Raw genomic sequence first — 23432 nt, forward strand, 5'->3', positions numbered from 1 at the left:
TTTCGTGTATAGTGCTGTAACCAAAGCACATGATTTTCTGAAAGCTATTTCGTCGCTGTTGTGCCTATGACTTATGACAAGCGCCATTTAGCACTTTTCGAGATAAACGATTTTTAAAGTTTGAGATTGAATATTTTAAAATTTATAAATGTTGGAAGCTTTTCGGAGAAGGCAATCGATGCTTCTATCTTTTCTGAAGTAATCTCTCGATTTGTGCGAAGATATGTTGACTATATTTACAGTTTTTGCTTAAAATGTAAACCAAAGTCGCTCGCATACGTGTCATAAGTGTATATTGATGATAAAATATGTATGACGTGTCACAAATGTACACAGAAGATTTCATATAAAAATGAATCAAAACTGATTTGTAAAATTATGAGTTAGAGATAGCTATGTCCAATACTATACTTTTCCACGCGATAGCAGCAATATCAGGTTACAAAATGATGATATTGGAACACAAAGTTTTCCCAATTTTCCTCCTTCATTCGGGAAAAACAATAAACAAAAGTTGGTTTCATCAACAATTTAGAGACAATATTGCGCACTTCCCACCAACCTGGACTCCGCACTTTTAAAGTGCGAGTGATCTCAAAACTGCGAGCTGTCAAAAACATGTATTTCAAGTGATAGAGATGGTACTTTCATAGACAGACCAGTCGAACTAACCGGTCTACGAGAAGAATTTAATGTTTTTTATTCCGTTTGAAAATATTATGAACGCTCTTGACTGTCAAAACGACCAATCAGAAGCTGGTGGGCCCATATTATTGGCTCGAATCAAAACTCGTCGAAATGTCAATTGACGATAGGTTCATCCGGAGTGTTCATTTGTGTTTACATTTTACTAGCGTTGCCAATTTTATTTTGTGTCCAGCACCCAATGTGGCTACGCCACATCGCTTTTGTGCGTGCTGTCCGACTTCGCTACCGCTCAGTCGGACTTAAACTAGGGATAGCCCCTATGTTTGAGTAAGCCGGGCAAACGAGTGGGTCACAGGTTCGCTTGCTTCCGACGGCGGGTCGGTGGCCACCTCGCCCTCTAGGCCTCGGTTATGCGGCTAAGCCGCATCGAAATGGTACCCCTTAAACATTCTAACTTGAATCGGTTGTGTCACCGGAGCCGGAATACGAATTAGAACCAGCCAGCATTCCGGCTGAGTTAAACTGGGAAGTTTAGTACAATTTGATCTGGAAATAAAATTTTTCTGGCAACGCTCCAGCACTCCGTTGATTTCACCACCTGGGCGCCAGGTTGACGATATGAAATGAACTTTGTTTACTTTCGACAAGTTTTGATTCGAGCCAACAACATCCAGCCGAAGCTGGTTCAATATTGAGGTTAGGACTGGATCAAATTGGCTACGCGATTGTCTTCTCTTCTCTTAGGGCAGTATACACAATAGAAATACGTCAAATTTCATGTTCGTTTGGATACGTCATGGCCTCTTGGCCACACTCTAACTAGAGTGCTCTAGTTTTTAGGCCGTTTACTTTTGGCCGTTTACTAAAACGTCAAATGGGTTTTTGGCCGTTTACTATTTTTAATTTATTATGTTTCAGGAGAGTGTTGAACAAATCGTAAAGGTATTATTGCGCACTTCCCACCAACCTGGACTCCGCACTTTTAAAGTGCGAGTGATCTCAAAACTGCGAGCTGTCAAAAACATGTATTTCAAGTGATAGAGATGGTATTTTCATAGACAGACCAGTCGAACTAACCGGTCTACGAGAAGAATTTAATGGAAAAATGGTAAGTGCGCAGTGCGGTTAGAATCCAGTTTATAGTGCCACAAGCAATAAATAGTAAATTCAACGTTTTCATAGCCAATGACACCTGCCAAGTGTACAACATTATTACGAACTGATTATGAGTTCATAACAGATATTACACGCTCATTCAAAACTACTCAAAATTTGAGTTCGGAGCACTCAATTTCAAAAGTAATAGCAATATGTCAAAAAATGAGTTTTAATTTGAGTAGAACTAACTCATTTCTCGAGTAATCATAAAATCTTCAAAGTTCTGAGTGAAAAAAATACTCTCAAAAAAGTGTGCGGAATTAGGTGTTGATTTAAATTTTAAAAAGAGCCTAAAGTTAAAACCGATGATCGTTCAGAAAACTAGAAGGTAAGTTTCATTGAGTTTTGCTTGCTTTCAAATCTTACTTCCAGTTGTGTTTTTGTAGTTTCGGCAATTTATACAAGATGCCGATCGGCATGAAATAGATGTAGAAAACGACCCTTGGATTAAGTTCCCGAACATCGCAAACACCTGGACTATGGTCTGGAGGATCAGGTAAATGATATTTGAAATGCCAATGAATGTCTTTGTACTTTTATTAAAAATGCGGAATGATTATTTTCTGTATTTCCCTCTTGAGTAAAATGTACTCAAATTTGACATTGTTATCCCAAACTCAAAACTGAGTAAACTAGGAAAACTCAATTTTTGACTATGTGCACTTTTAATTAAATTGAGTGGCTGGCTACTCAAATTTGAGTTGTTATGGATGAGCGTGTAGTGTTGATACATTCGCTCTGTGAGAATTTTAAACTATTGTTTGTGGCACTAAAAACTGGATTCTAATCGCACTGCGCACTTACCACTCTTTCATTAAATTCTTCTCATAGACTGGTTAATTTGACTGATCTGTCTATGAAAGTACCATCTCTATCACTGGAAATACATGTGTTTTGACAGCTCGCAGTTTTGAGATCACTCACACTTTGAAAGTGCGGAGTCCAGGTTAGTGGGAAGTGCGCAATAAATTCCATTAAACCACGGTGCCGATTGCAAAACTTTTTGACAATGAAATCTCGACAAACATATGATTACGGCCTAAAAGCCAACTGTCAAAATCCACTTTGAATGGAAATCCTGGACAAACCGTTACACGCCAATCACAGATGGTGGTATTGCGCACTTCCCACCAACCTGGACTCCGCACTTTTAAAGTGCGAGTGATCTCAAAACTGCGAGCTGTCAAAAACATGTATTTCAAGTGATAGAGATGGTATTTTCATAGACAGACCAGTCGAACTAACCGGTCTACGAGAAGAATTTAATGGAAAAATGGTAAGTGCGCAGTGCGGTTAGAATCCAGTTTATAGTGCCACAAGCAATAGTAAACGAAAGAGAAAAGTTTTCTCTTTCATAAACTCTCGAGTACTTTTTCAAATGGACGTAAGTAACAATGAGAGATTCTCTTTGAGGTCTTTCTCTTCTGTTCATTACTCGGCCATTTCAACATTTACTACTCTACTCTTTGCATAATATTGTAGTAAAAACCGTCGGCTTTCGATATGTACTGGAAAATTAGTACAAAGTGTTGTAATGACGTCGTAATAAACGAAAGAGAAAGTAAACAAAGAGAGACTCTCAATGTTACTTACGTCCATTTGAAAAAGTACTCGAGAACTGTTGAGAACTGTGTTCGACTAGCAACGGTTTATCTGGAATTTCCATTCAAAGTGGATTTTGACAGTTGGCTTTTAGGCCGTAATCATATGTTTGTCGAGAAATGTATTGTTTGTTTCTTCTCAGCTGGAAACTGGATATGGATACAATAAACAAATGCTTTCAGATGTTTATGTTTGCGAAATGCCTTCGGATTTCAAGGAAAGTTCAGCCATTAGAGAAACCAGCTTGGATCAGACGCCCCGGACCCAAACTTGTAATTAGGTTTCTATTGAAGGACATATGAGTTGTTTTGTGAAGTGGATGTTGATGAATATAAAAAAATGTTTCAAACACTGTTTTCGAAAAATATTTATCATATGATTAAAAATTTTGATTACGTTTACATTTATATAAATCTGTTTTTGTGTTCTAATATATTCTGCGATCTTCATCGTCAGACTCTGCATTTTTCTCGAAAATATCTAGATCCGCTTCGAAGTGCTCGACAATTTTTGAAGTTGGTTTTCTACCTCGTTTCTTCGGAGTGAGTTCTTTTAGATAGGTTTTATAATACGTTTTGTTCGATATAAATTTGAGCATTTTCCGTAAATCTAGTTTAGCTTGTGGTAGTGGCAAGGGCTCCAGCGTTATTGATCCGGGAAAGACTTTTAAACCGAACTTTTCTTTGTCTAAGGACATTTGTGACCAGTGTTGATCTCTGATATCATATTTGTACAAAAGATTTTCGTGTATAGTGCTGTAACCAAAGCACATGATTTTCTGAAAGCTATTTCGTCGCTGTTGTGCCTATGACTTATGACAAGCGCCATTTAGCACTTTTCGAGATAAACGATTTTTAAAGTTTGAGATTGAATATTTTAAAATTTATAAATGTTGGAAGCTTTTCGGAGAAGGCAATCGATGCTTCTATCTTTTCTGAAGTAATCTCTCGATTTGTGCGAAGATATGTTGACTATATTTACAGTTTTTGCTTAAAATGTAAACCAAAGTCGCTCGCATACGTGTCATAAGTGTATATTGATGATAAAATATGTATGACGTGTCACAAATGTACACAGAAGATTTCATATAAAAATGAATCAAAACTGATTTGTAAAATTATGAGTTAGAGATAGCTATGTCCAATACTATACTTTTCCACGCGATAGCAGCAATATCAGGTTACAAAATGATGATATTGGAACACAAAGTTTTCCCAATTTTCCTCCTTCATTCGGGAAAAACAATAAACAAAAGTTGGTTTCATCAACAATTTAGAGACAATATTGCGCACTTCCCACCAACCTGGACTCCGCACTTTTAAAGTGCGAGTGATCTCAAAACTGCGAGCTGTCAAAAACATGTATTTCAAGTGATAGAGATGGTACTTTCATAGACAGACCAGTCGAACTAACCGGTCTACGAGAAGAATTTAATGGAAAAATGGTAAGTGCGCAGTGCGGTTAGAATCCAGTTTATAGTGCCACAAGCAATATATATCAAGCAATGTTATTGTTGTCTGGCGACTAGACGAAACAAATATTCTTCTTGCATAATCCATCATTACATTTCGGTATACTTTCCAAAACTAGTGGAAATCTCCAAAGGAAATTTGTTCAATAATGTTGAAAATGTAAGCCAACAATTCCCAGAAAAAAACTATGGTAGGAAAAGTTTTACTCCCGAGACAAGAACCTAGATAATGGTTATGGTTGATCTGCATAGAAATTACCTATGTTAAGAGAGACATCTGTTGGCGTGCTATAAGCTTTTTCGCTTATAGCAAGCCAACAAACTGAGAATGTTGTCTCTTTTTTCTTTGTCATAAGATAGCACAACTCGATCACTCGAGAAATTGGCGCTTGTCATAATCGTGTTTCGCTATATCTCAGCAACCCAGCAGAATTTCAAAATTCTGAAAACGCGACTTTATAGAGATTTTAAAATTTAGTAACACGGCATATCTAACTCAGTTCACCTTAAAATGGCGTTTGTCATAAGATAGCACAACAGCGACGAATTGTCTTGTTATCACAATCCCTAGATGGTTTTTTGTAATACCTGTCAAGTTGTTTAAGGGGGGGAAGGGAAGGAGTTGCTTCTCTAATCTTCCGGTCATCACATCGCATGCTTTGGTATACTTAATATGTATAACAAACATGAAGATGTGACACAAGGCGCCAAAAGCGCACTAAAATCCTGTCAGTCCATTTTTCATTGGATTGTCTGCTCTAAATATATCACCAGGGGACCATTCATAAATGATATCGAATATTGACAATAGGGGAAGAGCGTCACGTAACGAGATAAAAACTAAAAATGAATTTTAGACGTATCAGCGGATCAGGGATAAAAAAAAGTACAACATTGTTTATGAATGGCCCCCAAACAAAGAATATTCCATAACGAATATCACGTAACATCGGTGACAGAGCATTGGGATCAAGGCCAAGTCCCCCCTGGGTCGTGCAAAACTGAGAAGCAACATCAATTTAGGCACATATAGCAGACATCCATTTATTTTCATTTTGTTTTGTTTTGTCTTTTCATTTGTTTCTCCTGCCATGATATGAACGGAGCGTGACGGCCAAGGAAATGGAAAGCCAGTGGCCCAAACAGATCAGGAACAGGAGGGAGGACTACGAACAAGGGAACGGACAACAGAGGAGAAATCGTTTACTTATTTATTATAACTACGACACTAATCACAATTATTTTGTTTTTCTTGTTTCGTTTCAGCAAACCAAAATCTAAACGGACTAGCACATACGAACAGTTAGGCTTTGTAGGTTCTCATCTTGACAGAGTCTAGATGGGCGGATGAACGTCTGCCAGAGGGTGGGCTGAGAAATGACAATGACACTACGAGATGGCGCTGGGCCTGTGGCTTTCGACTGGCATGGTCCATTCTCATTGATTCGGAAGTCTTCTTGGCTGGTTGGTAGATATGTGTTCCTACTTGCAAGTTGATCAATTCGCTTGGGTGGGGGACATGTAGATCCTACTAGTTGTCGAATCTTTTAATCGTGAGTATGAGGCTAGTTCAGGAAAGGAGTGCAGGACTGGCACCTAAGAGATAGTTAATTATTCAGGATTTGATCTTATGATTATTAAACTCGATCAAGCACACCGGCTCTCAGAAATGATAAGCAACCCTTTCGGGTCGGTGTGGTCTGTTCGAGTTGAACCAGGCGGACAGTCGTTTCGAGCAAACTTTATGTGGATAAATATTTCTTACGCCTTTATTGGCAATGATTCTTTTTAACGAAATCCTAAAATACCTTCACTGGTATAGCTACTCAGGATAATAATAATAGAAAAATTAAGGATTTGCCTGGTCCATAATGTAATGAATATGTATATTGACTAGAACAGGGATAATCGTGTTATGTTATAAGATAGAGAAGAAACAGCACAGTTGTAGGAAAAGTATTCGTGAGTAAGGACTAATAATACTGCTAGTATGTTTACCGTTTCAATTAATAGTCGATTGATCCGCTTCGGACCTAGGAGACAAAAAGGAGATTAGGAAGAGACAGAAGCGGATTCAATGCGAAATTTGCCAATATGACGTTGACCTCAAGGCGATGGTAGGATGATTTTCCATAGGATGACAGACTAGATGACACGACTTTACACGCTCTAAACTTGCGCCAAATAGTTTGTATGTTTGTATGAATGTAAGCCCGTATGTATGTCTGTATGCATGGATGTGTATAGGACCAATGTATCCCTGAGCAACATGGAAGGACACCTCTGAGCCGCCAAAACGCTCATGGGAAGCCGGGTGCGCGGTCATAGGTGTGACCATAAAGCACTGCACACACTGTCAAGTGCAACGGATAGACGGTAGGTGTACAGTTAATGCACATAGGTTGCAGAAATAGGTTGTTGAAACAGCCCGATTGCACACTGATAAATAACAATAACAATAACCTGTCAAGTTGTTTAAGATTCAGAAAATCTAGCTGCTCCATAGTATGCACAATGATTTGTTGCTTTCGTCTGATACTACTGATGAATAGGCCCCAGTCGCGTGGTACCTCTATTCGAGCCATTGAAACCTTTTTAGCTCGTTCTATGCAACTATGCACTGAATCCACCTCCATATGAGAGTACCCGCTTTGCATGAAATTGTGTGTAATTGTCGGATCACGCCCCTGCCTCCTAAACTGATCTATCAGTGTCATGAAAGTACTACAAATTACAATATTATGGTTTTGCCCAAAACACCTATCTGAGTAACAATTAATGATATTGACATGTTCTGGTAACGCTTGAACAAATTTTATACTATATCATTTGCCCCACGCCTAGCCTTACTTTCATCCCATAAGTAGCAGTACGTCTTGTTGATATTTCCGCATGATGAAAACACCGTGAAATTATAGGTGTACATTTGCCTTAAATAGTATACCTGGCCACAGTTCAGGTGCGGTGTAGCAAGAGCTTTTTGCAGGTCAAAAGAAAATGTACAAACATTTATTGATTTTCGCGATTCTTCTATATCACTTCGTTTCTTGTCAAATATTACATTTCCTCTCTCTTGGTTGCTCTCTAGTTCAGCTTCGATGGATTTTTTTTCATCGTCATCAACGGCTAAACGTCGACGCATTTGCAATTCATCACAATAATTACAGGTGTCCACTTGGGGTTTACGGAACGACAAGTTCATCTGCTTAAAAACTTTTCTGTACATACTGTATGAAACGGCGGGGAAATGTTTATCGAGCAATGCTCTTTGAATAATGTGAATCGCAAGAAGGAAATGATAATATGTGATCTCTTATGAATGTCAATAGACCTTTCTCGTCAAAAAATTTTATATGCTAGAATGCTTCGTTTTTTATCCCTGATTCGTTACTGCATATTGCCGCGATGATTTGGTACCTCTAACTATTGAAAAAATAAAAAATAGTGCGAGCTGCTTACTTAACCCCATATTCTGAATATCTATCTTGCATTGTTTCCCCGTGTTTTTACACCATCTGAATGAATTTTCTGTGGGGGAATATTAAAAGGATGTTAGATCTGCATATATATTAGTAAATCTGCAGATTTTGTCTTTTTGCTGCTGATCTTTTGCAGATTACAAATATTTTGCAGAACAATGTCTATACAAGCTAATTTTAACCAGCCTTTAACTTTTTTGATAATTTAAAATATCATTTCGATGCCAAATTTATTGAAAAAATTTGTGACAATCTGCAGACTTTTATATTTTTACTACAGGTTAGTGCTTAAATAGACCTGGCAGCACTGATGCTAAAATAATTCATTCACCTGTCATAAACATCAAAGAGAATAGTGAAAGAGACGCAGAGTGAAAATCAGTCAAAACGGCAACACTCCCTTTACGATGATTTCAACACTAGAATTTGGCAACCGTTTCCAAAGGCAGCACTTTAAATGACTCCTATTATATTTTGAAAACAAACCTTTTGTCGATCGTTGAATTTGTATATCAAACGATGTGCATTTCGAAACAAAGAGATGAAATAATTCTAAAACTTGTTTTTACTCATACATAGACTCTAGAATGCACCTTACAATCACGATTGCACTAAATTCTGACGAAAATTCAAATTTTTTTTGATAGATTTACAATACTTATCTCCTCCAACTCAGGCATGAGTAATGTTTATTTACATTGCACGATTGGTCTGCTCAATAAGGTATTTTTGGCTTCACACTATTCGTCTCTTTTCCTATTCTCTTTGATAAACATGTCTTATGTGGTTTTTGTTTGAGGCGAAACTGAGTCAGTTCCAAAATGTATGAACTGACAGCGGTTGGGGTTAGAACCTGACTCAGTTTCAGGTTCAAGCGAAATCGCCATTAGATAAACATAGATCATTATTTTTTCTCCTGTAGTGCCAGTCTCATTCAGAGATGCCAGGTACTTTTTTCAAATGTCTGCAATAATAATTTTAAAAGTCTGGGAAGAACAAAAAATGTCAGGAAAGCTAGTGTAACCAAAAGCCTTTATATTCAAAAATCTGCAAATATCTGCAACAAAACTAAAAAATCTGCAAATATCTGCAACCAAACTAGAAAATCTGCAAATATCTGCGTCATCGAAAAAATCTGCTGCTTAAATTAAAATCTGCGAATTTGCAGACTTGTCTGCAAATCTGGCATCCCTGGTCTCATCGTTAAAATTAAGTAATAGAGTTAACGTCCTCTTCTGTGTACTTTCCCAGTAGAATCAGTTCCACGTCCGGCTGGAAGAAACGGAATTCAAGGTAGGACGCAACTGGATAGGATCAGAATCATATTTTCGATTTCAAAATATTGTGTTCAATTGTACTTTCTTTCCTGCGGTAGAAAAAAAAGCCTTTGACAACCGGTTGCTCGGAACAAATACCAACAGAAAACCCTCCGGATGTAGTTGGCAGATGGCCTACAGCTACGGTCGGATTCTTCAGTACTGTTCAATCTAAATCAGTTGGACATCAGCAGTACTTGTTTTGAATGGAGCTACATGTTAAATCTAACGACGCATTGGTGGTACGTTGACGAAAGGTGGACGGAATTACCAACGCCGAATTTTGAAGCATGTTTTTCTTGCCAACAATTATTTACATTATACCACAGAGAACAGACATATAAGCTAGAACAAACTTTCCCGAAAAACCTGTGTAAACATTTAAATGAAAATACGTTGAAAATCACCATCGCATACAGGTTTGCATGCGTGAGTCACTATTGTATACAAGTTTGCTTACAAGTCCCGTATAGTGATTGCTGGCCGATCGAAGCGCCGACCAGTGGCAAGTGTCTACTTGCTGTTGTCATTTTAAAGCGACAGTTATTTTTCTTACACAAGTTGAAAAGTTTACTTGTATGTCAGTTCTCAGTGATTATACTCCAAACCATACTATAATTTTGAATGGGCGAGTTACATAATTATTATTTTTGAATTATCTATGTTTATTTTACATTTTTATATAACACAATATAACTAGAAAATGCAATTCGTCGTTGGCTCTAAATTTTATATCCTCGTCGGGTTTCCTGTGAAAGATATCTCTATTCGTACGGTTCGTGGCAACAAATGGAAATGGTTGGAAACAGAAGCAACGGTAGTAAATCATCTCCGTATTCCAAAAAACTGGCATATGTTGGACAGCTGCTTTTGGGACGGCCTATACTGATAGTACACCGGTTACCAAAGATTTCGGTTTGCATGCAGGGCTAGATTTTTGCTACAATATAATGCTGCTAGAGTATTGTCGAGATTTCGTTGATTGTTGGCATTGTAACGGTTTGTACCTTGGCGGTTTTTATACAAAGAAAATCGTCGCAATTGCTTTTCACCGCTAGAACTTTTGTAGCAGATGTATGTAAATGTTGTGATTGAGTGTAACCTGTCCAACATTTAGCGGATGCATCCCTTAAAAGTTAGATGGTTCCCAAAAATCCCCAACGGTGCAGGTGAGATGACTGATATGTGGTTTTCGATTGATTGACACCGGTGTAGTGGAGTGCACTGGTTTTGTACTTTCTAGTAGAAGTGTCAATGGAACATACCCAGTTTTCTGCACTTCTGCTAGAAACTGCAAAAACGGTGCAGTTTCAGTGCACTCCACTACACCGGTGTCAATCAATGGAAAATCCTAATACTGATTCATTCAAATCCATATGATCTCATTGATTAACAATAGATATTTTCCAGTTACTGGGAAAGATTTTTCAAGAATCAATATAAGAGATTACAACAGTAGATACAGATACTTAAATACCGAATGTGCCGAACAGCGATAATCCTAGTTTAGTGTTTTGAGTCTGCCTATAAAGGTCGCGCGTTAACCCGAATAGAAATGTACAATAACAAAACCACGATTTTCACTGTGACAGTACAGTAATTTTACAATAATTTACAGTAAGTTTTAGTGTAATGCTACAATACAAAAACAATAAACTTTAACGTTTTTACAGTAAATTTCTATTTAAAATAGACTTTTACAGTGAAAAAGGTGGGTGGTTATGTATCTTAACATTTAAAAAATCATTTTTTCTCCATACATTTTTTTCTCGAAAACAGTAAAATATAATGTGAATGCACTGTATCAGTTTTTTGCTGAACAGTGAAATTTATTGTTACATGAAATTTTATTGTAAATCTACTGTGAGAACTTGGCATCGAACAATGTTGAAACAGTAATAACTATAATATTTATTGCTTTATGATTGTTTGTAGGGTAAATGCTATTGTAAAATTCTATCCGGGAATGCTAGCTATGGTTGAAATATGTATCAATTTCCGGGCGCATAGAGGGTTGCGATATGCTGGATCGAAAAAAGATAGTTCGATCAGTAAATGCGTGATCAACAGTCCCCACCAATTTCTCTCTTGGAGATGATCAGCTAGGGGCACAGAGTTAACGAGGAGACATGCAGCATACCAATTCACTTATTTCTATGTTCTAATGACAACCTTAGAGCGAGTACAAAACGTTGCAATTATTAAGTATAATAATTGAGCATACATTGGATGTAGTAGTAGTGCCGGGCTCTTCCGGAGTAACGAAAATACTCTTCAAAGTTATTGAATACTGGTTAAGTAACAAGTCTCTTTACTCTACGTCTCCTCGAAATTTTCGATTGACCTGTCAAAGTAAAATCACGCAATCGGGTAGGTCAGTCCGATTGTTACTCTGACATCATTCCTTTGGATTGCTCCAGTTCAGGCTCACACGGCCCACTCTGCAGGTGGAGTTGGAAGCTGAATCATTTTCGTCTCACGGCAAAACACCCCTCTATTCACCGCAGATTAAATTGTGTACGGTTGGGGACAGTTGAAAACGATCACCTCAAACAATCGGTTTGACGACACAATCCGGGCCGTGTGATCGGTATGATCATGTATTTAATGTGCATCAAGACTCAATCTGTCAATGACGATTATAAAATACATGAAATAAATAGTTGACTATTGTCGTTTTTCATTGAAAAACACCAGGGCAGTAGATTGCACTGGTTTTGCACTTTCTAGCAGAAGTGGGAATGAAATACGTCTAGTGGCCTGCTCTACTGCTAGAAAATGCAACACCAGTGCAATACACCGCCCCGGGGTTTTTCAATGAAAAACCCCATATGTAACTGAGAACATTTTATAATTTGAAAATACGATCGCTGTAGGGTTCCTTTGGTTTGTTCTTAAAAAGGTAAACTCTTTCGGTAAATCAATCAGAAACTAAAGGTTGCAAATAATTCAAATACGTAACCTGTACATTTTTGAAATAAATATGTAGAGGCGGACATAGCGTAATTGGTAAATCGATTTCCTTGTACGCAACTCTCCTAGATTCGATCCCCAAACCCGCACGTAGAGTTAAAGATTTTTGTAACCGGAAAAGACAATGACCCTAAGCTTAAAACCTCTATCTGTAATCAAACAATAAATACGACAGTGGCCGTTATGTGGAGAAATGCCGGTTGGCTTATATTCAGAAAAAAATGAAAAAACTGTTACCTGAAATAGGCAGAGGAAATACTAAATTCTAGCACTTTCCGTTCTTTGATTTGCTACAATTGTTGACAATGGTCAACGGCCAGTGTTTGACGTTAGCTTGAATAATAAAATCGTCGAATTTGCTGTCAAACTACCATTTAGTATTGAAAAATGTTTCGTGGTTTCAACGGTTAATAATTGCCAATCAATCACTCCTTTTCATAAAAGGACACAGCTCGGGTTTGTCCGTTTGGTTGGGTTGACTTGGTCGTTGGCAATGGGACATTCCAAAATGACAGTCCAGCGAGTTTGTTTACATGGTGCTAGAATTACCCTAGGAATTTAAAAGCAATTCTTTTTTTGTACTAAGTGATATCAAAAACGTTAAGTCCAAATAAACAAACTTTCTCAACTGTCAGAAATGTGAGGTTAAACATGTTCATGTAATGTTCTATTACTTTGTTGACAAAAAGTCAAACTTGACAGAGTGAAGTTCACTCAGTTATGAATGAATGCAGTATCGCGATTCACCACTTCATTTTCAGTGTTCCCGATAAAATAATAGAAAAAAAATAAAACAGTGCTGCCGAAACGCATATTTTGCGTATCACCATTCTTGCATTGGTGAAAAAAATATTCAACATTCTTGCAATTTGCAATTTTTAAAATATCATGAAAAATCCAGGAACCGCCCTATAATCCTCATGTAAACGGAATTGTTTATAATAAAATGAAATCTTTCGATAAGAAAAGAAATAAGAAAAAGGGGTGTTAGGTCTGACGAGAAAGGTCTATTCTAAAAGAAAACATTCCGATTGCGATGAGCTGGGAATCTGCTGTCAAAACGAGTGAAACAGAGAGTTGTGAGAGAAAGAGTTTCAACTTTTCTTGGTGGAAACCAATGAGTAAAATGTATGGGCGCAAACATTTTTTTTAGATTTTATATGAAAATTTTCAAGTAAGTATATAAATAAACTTCTACAAACTGTTCCCATATTTTTTCTACATCAAATGTGTATTCATTTTACAACCACAATATTATAGTTTCTCCAAAATCCCAAGTTTTTGTATCTTTCCCATACATTTAAATTCACTATAACCACCACTGAAGCAGTGCCATCTCTTAAATATTTCCATGGAAGTATTACCTAATTGCTTTTAGTTATTAGTCTATATGACCGGTAATTTCTAAAAAAATAACTGAACGACTTTTGAAAAGCTAACAGGATGTTGTGCTATAAACTTGTTTTTCCCTGCGTAACTAGGGGTTGCAACGGTGTTGCTAGTTTTATTCTTTTTCTAACCAAATGTCATATTTGACATTACCAGTTACCTGAGTTACTGAGGGGTAGTCATATTTGCGATACACTTTTGGAATGCACACACAGAAAAAAAATATTGGTAAATGTAAGAGTGTTCCGCTCTTAGCAAAAATCAACCAACGCCAGTTATTAGGTTGAAAGTAAAACTTTTAAATTAATCAAGAATAATAATCAAAGTAAAAGTTTTACTTTTAAGCAAATGAAGAATAGTACTCAAAACAAAAGTTTTGCTTTTAAACTAAGAGTATGCGTTGGTTATTTTTTGCTAAGAGTGAAAAACTCTTATTTTTACCAACATTTTTTTTCTGTGTGCAAGTGTCTAGTCGTGTCGTTGGTTTGGTGGTGATTACCTAGTGTACTGATAAGTTCATGTGAGTAAATAATGAATCCGAAAATAAGTAATATTTTTAATTTTCATATTAGGCAATTAAGGGCGATTAAATGGGGCGTTCCTTCGGCGATTTGGGGACGATTTAAGGGCGGGTAGGGCGGCAAAAAAATGACGGCGGCAACTCGCCCAAATGTTGCATTTGAAATAGCCCCCTAATTGCCAGCAATTTGCTGGCAAATTGACAGGCAATTAGCGTATCCGAGTTGGCAAATAGCCCCCCGTTAGCCAGCAACTTGCCCTTTTTGACTGGGAGGTGGCATGTTTGGAAAACAGTGTTACCAAAAAGTTGGAAGATTTGAAAAGTTGCTTGAATAGAAATGTTTATCACGAAAATGAATTAGCTATGATGAACAGAAAGCGGAATTTTACAGAGAGAAAGGTTCATTCTGAATCTGATGGTAATCCCAGTAGAAAACGAAAAGTATTCGCGAATAGAAACAATAAACCGATACTTATTGAACTTGATGATAAAAATGATGACGAGGTTTTCGATAATAATACAGTAAAAACTTACGCGAATGTTTTGACGGGAGCTTCTGGGATCAAAAGCCAAACAAAACGTAAGGCTCGTCCGGTCATTGTTATTAAACCAGTCGAATCTTCCCAATCGAATGAAGATACGCGAAAAGCATTAAAGGAAAAATTGAATCCAAAAGTACACAAAATTAGGAACTGGGGGTAAGACGGACATGTTAAGGTTATACTCAAATAAAACATGTTTTTGTCAACATGAAATACTCTATGTTGTAGCTCCATATGTTGGCTTTCGAGTGCCCAGAGGGATTATGTTACAAAAATCAACAAGTATCTGTTTTGCAAGAGAGAGAAAACAAAGAAATATCTGCACTTTTTCCAGACTGCGGGTGAAACGGACATATGGTGAGGGTAAGACGGACATGTCGCCGAAAGGATGATCACAATACACAATATTAAAATTTACTGTTTCTAACGGATGTTTTGGTTAGTTTGTGGTTCTTCTTAATATATATGTTCAATTCGAGGTGAAAAATAACGGGGTTCAATTTAAAGTTGAAGCAAATGATGTATTTTCTAATATTGTTTTTTCTAATATTGTTTTAAAGAGAGATATACAATCAATTCCAATGATCAGTCAAATCATTTATACAAAACTGGAAAGTTACATATTAAATACGCAATTGGTAGCATCAGTTCCTCGATTACACATAGTCAGAATATGGGACCTGCACAAAGTCTTCCACCTTTTCCAGGTCCTAGGAATTCCGTATTCAGCCTCGGTCACATTAACGTACATCTTGCGGTCTACTACATGTGAGACTTCAGCTAACTGGATGGTTCTCCACGTTTGACTGCTAGAATTTCGTTTCTACACGCGAGACATTTATATAAGGATGAATCAATAGAATTAATCAAGACAGGCCGTCTTGCCCCACCAGTACACATATTTTTTAAACGCTTGTACTTATTTACTCGTATAAGAACTTACCTGTTATTTTCCACGATGATGTCATTTAAGAGTTACATTTTCGAAATAAAAGAAAAAATTCGCGAAAAAATTGATTTTTTCCTCGATAAACCTTAAAATCAGAGACGTAAAAATTACATCCGCAAGAAGATGCACTACTAATTATCAATGTTTACTTACATTTTTCGCTTTTAACAATATTAAAGGCCTACTGAGTGCTTCATAATTCAAGGATATCCATAAAGAGAGAGTACTCATATAATGCAATTGAACTTTATATGCTATATGCCTAAAATAACCATGTCTTCGTCTTACCCACAGTTCCCATAACTTTAAAAACGGTAAAGATGGCTCGATTATTGTGGAATGTGCAGCTGGGGATAACATTAACTTGATGAAAGAAAACATTGTAAGCAATCTGGGTGAAAAGTATAATGCTGTTATACCGGCACCCGGTAAACCAAAGTTAAAAATTATTTTTTTCCTTTTTTATTAACGACTTATAGTGAGTCAATCTTTTTCCTTTTTTATATTGTAACGACATATAATTAGCAAGGGACTGGGAGGTGAAGTATTTTTCAAATATTAAGAGCCATAGTACTCAAGGGAGAGCAAGGATTTGAAGTAAGAAAGTTTAGAAAAGCGTGGAGTAGGGTCAATTAACAAGCTTAGAGTTTCCCGGTTACTTAGCTTTTTGTCTTCTGCAGCGCAGGAGTCAGGATCTTTTGGCATTAAATGCGAATCACCTGAGTCTGCGGCATGTCCGGACAAGCGTAAAGTCAATTTAATGACTTATGCTGTCGGAGCCGACAAAAAGTTAAGTCACGGAAAACTTCCACCCTAAGCATTGTGCAACGATGAAACTCATTGAATGAGTTAGTTTTTGCCCACACTAATTGCCATGCCGGGGTGTTTTATTTCATCGACTCTTGTGTCTGCCTCAACAAGTCGGGCATATAGTCACTGTGTGTTGATTGAACACGGCGTCGGCAGCTTTCACCCAAAGCTGCTGGATGGATCCCCATCGCGCTACATTTTTTTTCCTTTTTTATTAACGACTTGTAGTGAGTCAATCTTTTTCCTTTTTTATATTGTAACGACATATAATTAGCAAGGGACTGGAAGGTGAAGTATTTTTCAAATATTAAGAGCCATAGTACTCAAGGGAGAGCAAGGATTTGAAGTAAGAAAGTTTAGAAAGGGTGGAGTAGGGTCAATGAACGCGCTTAGAGTTTCCCGGTTACTTAGCTTTTTGTCTTCTGCAACGCAGGAGTCAGGATCTTTTGGCATTAAATGCGAATCACCTGAGTCTGCGGCATGTCCGGACAAGCGTAAAGTCAATTTAATGACTTATGCTGTCGGAGCCGACAAAAAGTTAAGTCACGGAAAACTTCCACCCTAAGCATTGTGCGACGATGAAACTCATTGAATGAGTTAGTTTTTGCCCTCACTAATTGCCATGCAGGGGTGTTTTATTTCATCGACTCCTGTGTCTGCCTCAACAAGTCGGGCACATAGTCACTGTGTGTCGATTTTCAATTTCCAGCAAACGGTTAGTGAGTGTACAAGAATTTCCAGATACAGCAGAACATTGATAGATCACGTGTATTCCAATTTTGATGAGGTTCATTCGTATGTAAAGGCCAATTGTAAAATTTCAGACCATGAGACGATTTCAATTTTGCTGGAGAATGAACCTAACCGTGAGGAGGATAAAGTTAAAATTAAGTGCTGGAAAAGATATTCGAAACAAGTTATTTCTCAACTTGTTTCGAGAAGCCTGGACTTTACGGAATTGAATGGAAATTTGGATAACAAGGCAGCTATACTAACTAACGTGTTAAAAGAGTGTACAAATAGTTTAGTTTCTCAAAAATATGTTAATTTAAATAACTCGAACAGCTGGTACTCTTTAGATCTTTTGCGCTTGAAACGTAAAAGGGATAAAAAGCACAAGAAATTTTGCAGAACTAATAATGAACATCTTTGGAATGGGTATACACACGCGCGAAACATGTATTCACGAGCTTTGAAAAAGACCAAATGTTAGTATATCCAAATGAACATCGATCAACATCAAAACAACAGCAAAGAGTTATGGAAAATCCTAAAGAATTTAATTAATCCTAAATCTAGTTCCTCGTAGTCCATAACTTTCAACGGAGTAGAAGAGCAATCTGAACAAACAATAGCTGAAAAATTGAACAATTATTTCGTTAACAGCGTGCAACTGATCAATCAAAGTATTGAGCTGGTCAGTGAACCTGTGGAAATAACACAGCCGATTAATGTTAACTGTAGATTTGATGGATTTCACCCAATCACTTTTGAACAGTTGAAGGATATTTGTTTTTTTTTTGGGAAAATCGGCTGGTATCGATAATGTCAACACAAAAGTGATACAGGACTAGGGGCAGATCACTTGTGATGCATTTTTAAAAATCAGCTAAATTAAATGCATTTCTTTCCATCAAAATAGAAAATCTTAATGCATTTTACGTTGCGTGCAATGTATTTTGCGTTGCGTGTAAGACATCAAAACCCTACAAAAAACAGTTCTACATTCAAGAAAAACATCGAACAAAGTGGATCAGCGTAGGACGATTGTTAAGTAATCTTTTCTGCGAGGGAGAGCAAAGTTGATGCAAAAATGGAAATGAAATGCATTTTTTTAAGTTGATGCAAATTTGTTATAAATTCCTAAAGTGATCTGCCCCTAGTACAGGATTGCTTTCATGTCATCGGACACGATCTGCTGGACCTTGTAAATGAATCGCTACAAACTGGGCACGTGCCGAAAGTTTGGAAGGAATCACTTGTGATTCCTATTCCCAAAGTTACTGGGACGGATAAATCCGAAGAGTACCGCCCCATTAATATGTTGCACACATTAGAGAAAATTTTAGAATTTGTTGTTAAGGGCCAGCTGATGAGATATTTGAATAGTAATGATTTGCTAATTCCGGAGTAATGGGGATACCGAGAGGGACACTCTTGCGAAACCGCTTTGAATCTAGTGTTAGCAAAATGGAAATAAAGAATCGAGATTAAAGAGACTATTTTTGCTGTATTTTTGGATCTAAAACGCGCTTTTGAAACAATTTCGAGATCTTTACATTTGCAAACTTTAGAACCAGGGCTGTAGAGAGAAATTACGGGCCTCGGGGGTCTAGCTTAAGGGCCCTCTCCATCATTGTAGATTTTTCGAACACAGAAACTGTTAAGCTCGAAATCTGAAAATAAATATCAGCTATGTATTTCATGGAGAACTATAGGAAAATATTGTTAATTTCAATGACTTTTATCATTTCAAAGGGTGGTACGGTCAAATCTTTTTTGTTTATTTTCCGTCGGTCTCTGTCCGCACTGTGTGCCTATCACTGACACCAGATAGGTGACTCCAAAAACAGATATCGGTTCATCTACACCGGGACCAACGAGTCTACTTCCCTTGTGAATAAAGACGTGACACAGAGTTTTCACCTCAGAACATACTAACGACCTCGGTTGGGATTGAAGCCAGACCCACTGAACTGAGCAGCGTTCACGATTACCACTCAACCACCGGCGTCGTCTATGATCAAAATTTTGTCAAACAACAATGATTAAGTTCAAATAGCATAAAAGTTAGAAAAAAATTCAGCTATGCTTTCGTTTGAGTGTCATTTAATTACTGCCATCAAATTCTGTACAACCACTTTGTCCCATTTGTTCGCCACATACAGTTTACTTTGACAGTTTAAGTTTTCTTCAATATTCCTCGATAAGGTCGATTTCTGGTGTGTTGCAGAGTTCTTGTCCTTGTGCGCCACCAGATACTTGTAGGCGTTATACCACTACATGTCCTTTTTTCCGTAATGGCAGTATTCAAAATTCTGACAAAATAGCGTGGAATAATCGTGTTACTTCATGAAAGATGTTATTTTCATGCATCTTTTCACATAAATTTCCTTGTTGACGGGCTCGGTCGCAATGAAAATGTCGCATCAAACCACAGATATAGAAAGCCTGCCGAATCAGATATTTCTGTGTGATCTTCCATAGCTTCATATGTTTGAAAACATCGGCCACTGTTCCACCCGGTTGTCATTACGCTGAGTTGATTTGGTCACTTTTAATGGTTTCACTAACTTGGCGTGCAAGTACTTCGAATTCAGGCAATACGCGAGCAAAATTTATCTATGTTTCTTCTCTTACTTGGACGACACTGTCCAAGAGCAAATCTATCTATATCTATATCTATCTTCTATATCTATCTATCTATATATATAGAAGTCAAAGTTTGTATGTATATGATTTATAGACTCCCAAACGGCTTAACCGATTTCCGTAAAAATTTGCACACAGTAGTTATTTGGTATGGGGCGTGTTTGTGTGCTAATAGTTGGAGATTATCTGCCCGCCAGATGGCGCTATGGAATAAATTATGTTTTCCTCCTATTTCGCAGAGTGTCGCAGCAACGCGCGATGGGTATTAGCTAGTATGTATATAAAAGTCAAAGTTTGTATGTATATGATTTATAGACTCCCAAACGGCTTAACCGATTTCCCTAAAAAATATACACAGTAGGTATTTGTTAAGGGGCGTGTTTGTGTACTATTAGTTGGAGATTATATGCCCGCCAGATGGCGCTTTGGAACAAATTGTGTTTTCCTCCTATTTCGTTGAAAATCGCAGCAACGCGCGATGGGTATTAGCTAGTCTATCTATCTATCTATCTATATATATATATATATATATATATATATATATATATATATATATATATATATATATATATATATATATATATATATATATATATATATATATATATATATATATATATATATATATATATATATATATATATATATATATATATATATATATATATATATATATATATATATATATATATATATATATATATATATATATATTGTTTGCAACGCAAATTGCAATACCCAATGGCTTCTATAAATCTTGATAATGCAGCAGCGGTGCAAGAAAGGTAACATGAAATCCACCACACAGGTCAAGCGGAAATGTTTCCTGACACAGACGACTTCAGGCTTATATACAACACTAATACCACACCAGTGAGCAGTTCTCCTCTAGTTCAATCAAGGGTCGATTTTAAAAAAGGCCAGAGTACATTATGTTTAAATTTATTTTAATTAAATGATGTTTACGATAATAAATTACGGGTATTACTTAGCGGCGAGGTTTCTTTTGGATTTTTCGGCTACAGTGATTGGTATAAACGGCAATTAGTGGTTCGCGGCGACACCACGAGCAGCATTTATCTTCTAACCAAAAAACATTGGTCCTTCGAGCCGGATGGACGTCGAACCAGCTCCGTCCACCCGGCATACCATAGCTCTTATCAAGGCTTCTTTATCTAAAACACGAGGTTAGTACCAGTCCAATCACATAACCCCAAAAGGCTTGGCTACCTGGTCTTCATTTTTACATGAGCCTCCGCCATCATTAATCTGTAAGGAGTAAACCCACCTGCAACCATCTGCGAAGTGGATCAACCTGAGGGACTAGTCGGTTCGTGAGAATCCTGTAATATTTTTTACAAGGCATGTGATTTCCTTTCAAAGGTAATTGTAATTCCAAGAACTCCATTTTACTTTGTCGGGCTACTTTGGTCTTCGATTGCAGGACTGTACCTCCCGGATCCAATTAGCTGTCATCATGAATAGGAGAGAAAAATCAAACTGTTGAAGACCCGCAAACGAAGTATTATGGCTTCATTCAAACTGATCAGCGAATTTGTAGCTGGATTTGATTCCCAAGAGCATGCGACGGAGGTTCCTGTTCGATTGGAAAATGTCGTGCATTTATGGTCTGACCCAGGTAACCAACAAGCATTAGTGTATGCAGTAAAGTAGCGTAAAATTTGCATTCCGGATGCTTCTTGCAGTATGCTGGCATTCGTTATGCATAACTGTTGTTAATCAGCATTTGAAAAACTGTTTAAAAACTTCTTGCCAGTAAGCAGCATTCTGAGTGCACAACAGTAGTAAAAAAGCATTTTCATAGCACAGCAGTAATGTAGCCGTATATTTTGCCAAAAGCGACTTTTAAATAGCATTTAAAACGACTTAAGTGCTTATCAAGTAGCCGTTAAGACGCATTCAGCATGCTTATTGGTTACTTGGGGAGTTCAATTCGATCCAAGGCGAGTTGGAAACGTTGGATGAAACCCCTAAGGCCTTGGACGAATATTTAGTAGAACGCGCATCTTTTGAAACGAGATATTATCAGGTGAAGGGATTTCTGTTAGAGAAAAACACTGTAGCTGCCACCAATGCTGCCCAATCACATTGTGCACCGACCATGCGATCAACTCACTCACTTCTGCCCGATGTAAAAATTCCGTCATTCAATGGTCGACTTGAGGAACGGATGAATTTTCATGACCTCTATATATCAATGGTTCACTCTTCTGAGGAATTTTCAGTCATCCAAAAGTTCAATTATTTACGAGCAACTCTCACAGGCGACGCCCTTAAACTGATTCAATCTATACCCATAAGTGCACCAAATTATGCTATAGCATGGAATCTACTGGTGGACCGTTACCAAAACCCTCGAACTTTGAAGCAGAACTATGTGAAGACTTTATTCGATTTTCCACCGCTTCAACGTGAATCGGCGGGAGCCCTGCATACATTAGTGTATAAATTTAATACAAATGTACGGATGCTGAATCAGTTGGGGGAAAAAACTCAGTACTGGGATCTGTTACTTGTACATTTCATCAGCAGTCGTTTGGATCCAGTCACACGAAGGGACTGGGAGAGCTTTGCTTCAGAACATGAGACAACATCTTACAACGACCTTCTTGCTTTTCTGCAACGACGAATCGGTGTTCTAAAAACTGTCAAGGAATGTGATTCGTCGTGTCAACCGAATCAGCAGCCTCCTCCCAAGAGAAACATTGCTCACTTCGGAGCGCACAGTGCAGTCTCATCTTTTGGAGCACCCGGTGCAGTACATTCTGGCAGAAAGTGTCTTGCTTGCTCGGAGCAGCACACACTGTATAAATGCAATACGTTTTTTAGAATGCCAGTTGAGGAGAAAGAAAAATGTATTAAAAAACATCAGCTATGCAGGAATTGCCTTCGGAAAGGTCATATGGCAAAGGATTGCCGTCGGAAAATTTGTGTAGGAAATGTAATAATCGGCATCACACCCTTCTGTGCTTCATGCGTACGGGTGAACAGCGTGTTTCTACAGATCAACAAGGACCATTGCAACTTCTGAATTCGGACCAAGTAAATGATCAGCAAGGAGGAAAACAACCAGCTTCTACAAGTGTTTTCGGCTCGAGACAATCTTTCAGCGTTGTTCACTCGGAAAATCACGTGGAAACTCTTCTGGCAACTGCAGTAGTTGGGATCACAGATGATGTTGG

General features: G+C 37.6%; 2 long non-coding RNA genes across 2 annotated transcripts; both read left to right on the plus strand.

Annotated features, from left to right (window-relative positions):
- Positions 1-2856: 2856 nt before the first annotated feature.
- Positions 2857-3757, plus strand: LOC131682847 (uncharacterized). Its single transcript, XR_009304185.1, has 2 exons — positions 2857-3082; positions 3551-3757. It is a non-coding gene; the product is annotated as an uncharacterized LOC131682847 (long non-coding RNA).
- A 5797-nt stretch (positions 3758-9554) lies between these two features.
- Positions 9555-10383, plus strand: LOC131678817 (uncharacterized). The gene is made up of 2 exons (XR_009303742.1): positions 9555-9651; positions 9734-10383. It is a non-coding gene; the product is annotated as an uncharacterized LOC131678817 (long non-coding RNA).
- Positions 10384-23432: the final 13049 nt, after the last annotated feature.

Source organism: Topomyia yanbarensis, chromosome 2 (assembly GCF_030247195.1).
Source record: "Topomyia yanbarensis strain Yona2022 chromosome 2, ASM3024719v1, whole genome shotgun sequence".
Classification (NCBI taxonomy): Eukaryota; Metazoa; Arthropoda; class Insecta; order Diptera; family Culicidae; genus Topomyia; species Topomyia yanbarensis.